Source organism: Ruditapes philippinarum, unplaced genomic scaffold (genome assembly GCF_026571515.1).
Source record: "Ruditapes philippinarum isolate M1 unplaced genomic scaffold, ASM2657151v2 ctg3195_1_1_1_1, whole genome shotgun sequence".
Lineage (NCBI taxonomy): Eukaryota > Metazoa > Mollusca > Bivalvia > Venerida > Veneridae > Ruditapes > Ruditapes philippinarum.
Window position 1 is genome coordinate 132,058 of NW_026856760.1, and position 6,121 is coordinate 138,178.

The window sequence follows — 6,121 nt, forward strand, 5'->3', positions numbered from 1 at the left end:
GGATGACTAACTAAGTCACTTTTAAAGCACAAACTGCCAAACTTCTTAAATGATTTTATGTCAGCAAGAGAAATCCACTGATGAGATAAAAAAAAGTGCATTATAAAAAATAGTTCTTAATTATTTAAGTTTTGTCTACCATATCAAAGGAAACAGATATTTGTGATCTAGGAATATTTTAATCTTATTTTTTTACATAATGATTCTCTAGTTTAACACACATTTTTCTATAACATTTTAATGAAAGATTTTAAAGAGACTTGAATTCTTTGCCAGACAATATAACTCAATCAAAAACATCTTTAGATTTCAAACAAATTTAAGATTAAAAACAAAATGGAAATGACAACAAAGTGAACAAATTGTAGAAATGATATCGGTCTCAGCGGTGTTTATCGGAGCTATTTATTAATTAATTAATACTGAATAAATGTCAAAGTTTATACATTCTGATAACGTTGGTGACAAGATATATTGTTATGTGTGTCAGGGACAATAAATAAAGACACACCAAACTAAAAAATAAATTCCGGTGTAGCTTTCGGAACTTCAATGTACCTTAATTTATTTAATGATTGTCAATTAGCAACTAAAATGTCGACATGTTAGTTGATATTGAAATCCAACGAATTTATAGTGGCGAGCTCTTTGAAAATGGCAAATAAAATTAATGTGATACTACCCGAGGTAGTGCTTAATATTTAAATGTGTCTACTGGTAGTGGTACCTTTAGCGGTAGTGGTGGTGAAGTAATACGTACATTGAGGGAAAGGAGCAGGCAGTGAAGCAATTAAAAATGGATAAATCTTTTTAAAATGTTCTACATCAGACATTGACACCAATTCTTTATGTATTTTAATGTCATGCTAAGGAACCCATTAGAAACTTGTGAATTCGATGCTCGCATACGGAGGAGACTGATACCTTTCACTCTACACATTAATTTAAACGGGTATTGCTAGCACTAAATTGTTTACAATATATGTCTTAAACATAGATTTGCTTTTTAGATATTTTATATGACCATCCCTGTAAACAAATGGACTGGTTGCTCTGAAACTGAAACAAATCTAAAAAAGGCAAATTGGCGGTCTCCATGTATCTTTGTGAGTTATTTGTCACTCGTTATTCCACTTTCAGTCATGTCATTATGTTAGGTTTAAAATAAATATTTCTTGCACAGAATTTATTATGCTTTAGATAGTAAACATACTGTATTTTTCTTCACGAAAACTAGAAGAAAGCATTAGCAATTATGAATATAACTTTTCTAATAGAATTTCAGTGATTTTTTTGCTATGAAACAGGGGATAATTGTCAGGCCAAAAACATATTATGTACTATGCTTTTTTACAGCACAATTTATCGGGACTTTCTTGTTATAGTACTGCAGAGATTCACAAGATTCCAGCAATATAAGACGCCATAAAAATCATATTTTATTGGCGTTACAAGATAATACCCATCCAGGTTATTTACCGTGGGTTACGAAGATGGAAGAAACCCAAAGCCTTAAGGCATAGTCTTTTCTATGCTTTCAGCACTCTAAAAATTTGTATGTTAACAGTATCATTTCAATTCCTTTCGAATCATCAACTTTTAAATTATATCATCGAATTTCAAAACAACTTAATTTCCAAACGGGATCTTAAATGTTTAATTACAAACAATAGGAAAATGTGCTCTTACTGTCTGAAATAGTAATATTTTTGGAACGTGTGTTTAAGATACTATAGCGGGTCTTGAAATTTCCGAAACTAACTATCGTTTTCTGGATTTTTTTTGTTGTTTTTATTTGGTTTTACCGCGCACCAATAAAGTCACATTGCACCGAAACAGGAAAGATGATTTTGGCAATTTTCAGGAAAATATAAAAAATATAAAGAAGCATTTAAAAAGACGATTTATTTATATGATCAGATAAAGCTTAGAATAACGGGTTCCCTGCGCTATATTTCTAGAATTTTCATCAAGTAACAGTAAAGTTATCAGTAAACATCTTACTTGAGTGTGGCACAAATCCCAAAAGTCACGTGGGTTGGCCACCTTGGTGATTCAGGATTGCAAGCCGCGTTGGTTGAAACTGCGTCAAAGGCATTCATTCTCTCATTGCTAAGTTTATTAACAACAGGTAATGACGTACATTCCTTGATGTACGTTTTTAACAGTTTTGTATTTTTTCCTCTAACGTAGCGTGACAGAAAATCGCCAAGGTAGGCAACATCTGTAAACAAGAGTACTGCAGAGGCGGAGCAATATATATCCGAATGTAAATTTCTTTGAGTAATTAAAATAATATTTCAGTTAGAATAGAAACCAAATCTAGAATCTTGTCTGAAAAATGTTTTATATTTATTTATGATCCTTATGTTGCTACATGACGTCCAAAGTGGAGGCTTTATTTTAACCCAAGTACATAATTCATAGAAAAATAAAGTGGTGTACTAGGCAATGTAAATGACAAATATAGAGACATAAATAAATGTATCCACAAAAAGGTAAGATATGTTTCCTACAACTTAGTGTACGTAAAGCAAGTGACTCCGGGGGCCTGACCAATTTTGACATGGTAAATATAACTTGTAGAAACCTACATATTGATGCTACGTGTCAACTATACGAGCTCTGGACTTTGTAGTTTCACACAATATGACTTAAATGTATTTTCCTATGCAAGTTTATATAAATCAAGTGACCCCGGAGCGGGCCAACATTGACCCCAGGAATATGATTAATATCAGTTTTGCAAAGGTTCACAAGGTAATATATAAAGCTAAATGTTTACTATCTTATTTTTTAGCATTGTAGTTTCACAAAATAAGACTGGCAGAAATGTCAATTAATAAGTCTCAGATTTGTTTTTCCAATGTAAGTCTATACAAATCAAGTGACCCTTCGGGATTGGCCAATATTGAACCAAGGAGTATAATTCATATCAGTTTTGTAAAGGTCAATAAGGCAACGCTATATGCTAAATATTTAAGCTGTAGACATTGTAGTTTCAAACTTAAATGTGTTTTCCTATGTAAGACTTTATCAACCAAGTAATCACCGGGACTGGTCAATTTTAATCTCAGGAAGCCCAAACCTGTGTTCTGCACATCGTGCCATTAATTTATAAGTAATATTTCTGCGGAAAAGTTTTAATTCCTTTCTGTCGGCTCAAAGATACAGAGCGGATACGAGATTTTGTAATTGATACAAAATGACTCAGTGTTCCTTTGAACTTGACCTGAAGATGGTCAAACCTGCGCTCTGCAAATCGGCTTATTATGGTTAACACTCCTGTCGAGTAATTTCAATTTCCTTCCATCGGCTCAAAAGATTCAAAGCAGACAAACATATTTGAAATAAATACAAAATGACAAAGTGTAACCTTAAATAAAAGATACAGACCGTACACGATATCTTGGACTGACGATCAGGTGCAAATCAGGTACGCCGTATAAAAATCTTTGATTCAAATTTCATTGCCTTTTTGAAGTTAATGATTATCATAGAGAAATATTGTGACTGATTTGACGAATTTTTCAAGATTTGTTGACAATATAGCAAATTACATGTGCAGTGTAACTTCCGCAATCCGGAACTTTTAAAATCCGCCGAAAATTTTCGTTTAGTTTTCTCCTCTGAATTCTGAAACTTTCTGATCGATATTGTTTTGTGTGTGTAAGATTTGGGTAAAAATATCTTATTTGGTTACATTCATGCAGTGCTAAAATTTTTATTTACAGATGTTATCGGTCTTCTATATGTATGAAAATTTTACTGGTTTTAACCCCTCTCCTACTATGAAAAGTATATTTAGCAACATAAAACATTTACAAATAGTAAGAAAAGGAATCTGCACATGTCAGTCTGTGTACTTGTATGAGAAAAATTATATGAGGGAAATTAAAATATATATGGGGAATTGTATGAGACATAACCATTAAAAACAATAATACAAGGGAGATAAACTCTTCTTTAGATCATTTAAGTGTGCATGATGCGATGTTGCCCCTTTGTTTAAAATGGTTAGACGTTCGTAAAAACATTTGTCATAACATTGCAAACCTATTATGAAATTATATGATGCACAGTAGTCAGATGGATAATAAACCTGCAATAATAGGGGCTACAGAAACACTGGCTCTGCCTTAGCAACACCCTTTACATACAATATATCACACATCAACAGGTGCACCGCCTTGGGGAATTATGTGCTATTGCTGAAAGTTTGTACCCCACATTCTCCGGACAAAATGACCTATTTTTACCGAGCATGTAGTTCAATAGTATTTTATTTCAGTGTTGCAACATTTTGTTCCGGTCCTTAAGGATCATTTATTCCAGTAACTTTAAGCGTAGAGGATTGGATAAAGTTTAAGACGGTTACAGCTAGGGTGTCTGAGGGATGATGCACTAGTCAACATCTCTCATTTAAACGATTCAGTAAAACCGAGTCGGGGATTTGTTTTTGTTTTCATTGTTCTTGAGGGATCTCATCTAACTAAGTAAAAATCAGTTACAAGCTATTTTATCACAATTATGTCAAAACGTGTGTAAACTTTGAAAAAAATCACTTATTTAGTACAAGTTCGTTTGTTTGAGTTTATTTGAATCTCTGTTTTCACATATATAAACGGCGATTGTCAACGCTGGTTGTCAAGTAAACCAAACTGCTGCTTTTTGTCAGTCCGGTGTTCGTAAAACACTCGTATGATAACTACTGGAATATACGAGGGTATCCAAAGAAGAGAAACGAAAAAGAAAAAAATCCCTCTATACACATGGGATACGAGCGAGTATTTCCTTTAGACGTGTGTACTTATGCATAAGAGTATATTTATCTTCACAAACATTGACCTGCCTGACATATGTAGAAAGTTTGTTTTTGTTGTACTAATTAAAAATACTTAATATATTTGTGTTCGCTAATTTCCAAGAAAATCGGAAGGCAAATGAGTGATTGCATTGCTTAACCATTAGGTAAATAGCAGTTAAATGTTTTTGTTTTGTTCATTTTTGACTTTTTATAGAAAAATCTTAATGTTATTCATTCACTTATTATAATTTTTGTGGGCACGACCTTTCAAATATGAAGGACAGTTTTTGTATTTTTTTCGACAATTATGGCTTTAAGACCTTTATATTAAATATAGTAAAAAAAAATGTGATGGATAATTTACTCAATAAGATTCTTTATGATAATTCGTGTGTTCCCAATACCTGTCACTTCTTGTTTTAATGGATATGTAAATTATCTTAAAATGGATGCAAATTAATTCTTTGACTTCAATAACAACGACGCCATATCTTATTCTTTGTGTTGTTTAAAAGGGGGATTTGGTTTAGGATTTACCTATAGCTTTTAAGGTTATAATTGATATATCAAAATACCATCTCTAAGATAGCCTTAATATTTTTATAATTTAAGAACATTTCTGACAGTGACCTAATATACGTCATAGGACTTGTAATTAAAATCCAATCATGTAACAAAGGCATCTTTGATAGAGCCATTATTTCAAGCATATTTTTTTTACTTCCCGCCAAATTTATCACATGTAGAGATTATTTAGTTTTAAAGACGTCTTAAAAAGGACATGATAATAAGGAAACTGCAAAAATATTTACGAATGACGTTAAAAAACCCCCAAAAAACAATCAAACAAACAACAAACCAATAATGAAAACAATAACGATTATATTTTACAGCGATAGCCGAAATGCAAAGCAGATTTTGTAAAGGATCAAGTTATAGAAGAGGAAAAGAAAACTTAAGACGACAAAAACGAAACTTAAAAAAGTAATGATAACGATAAAATGGTTTTTAATACTAGATTATTATTATAAAGGGTGTCCTGTTCAAATGTAGTCAACATCATTCCATTATACATGTAATATACATTATACGACTTTTTCATCAATCATTTCGGAAATGGAAAATTATATACATATTAACTGTGACGGTATTTTTGCTTAAGGATAATTCAATTAGGACATAGCACATATTATTACAGAGAAAAAAGGAAAGTTTATGTTACAATTAATTCTTTCATTTTATTTGGTCCATCAAGTTTGTGATACAGTCCCGTATTGATGAGAAAAAAATGGAATGCAAAATATATCCATCGAT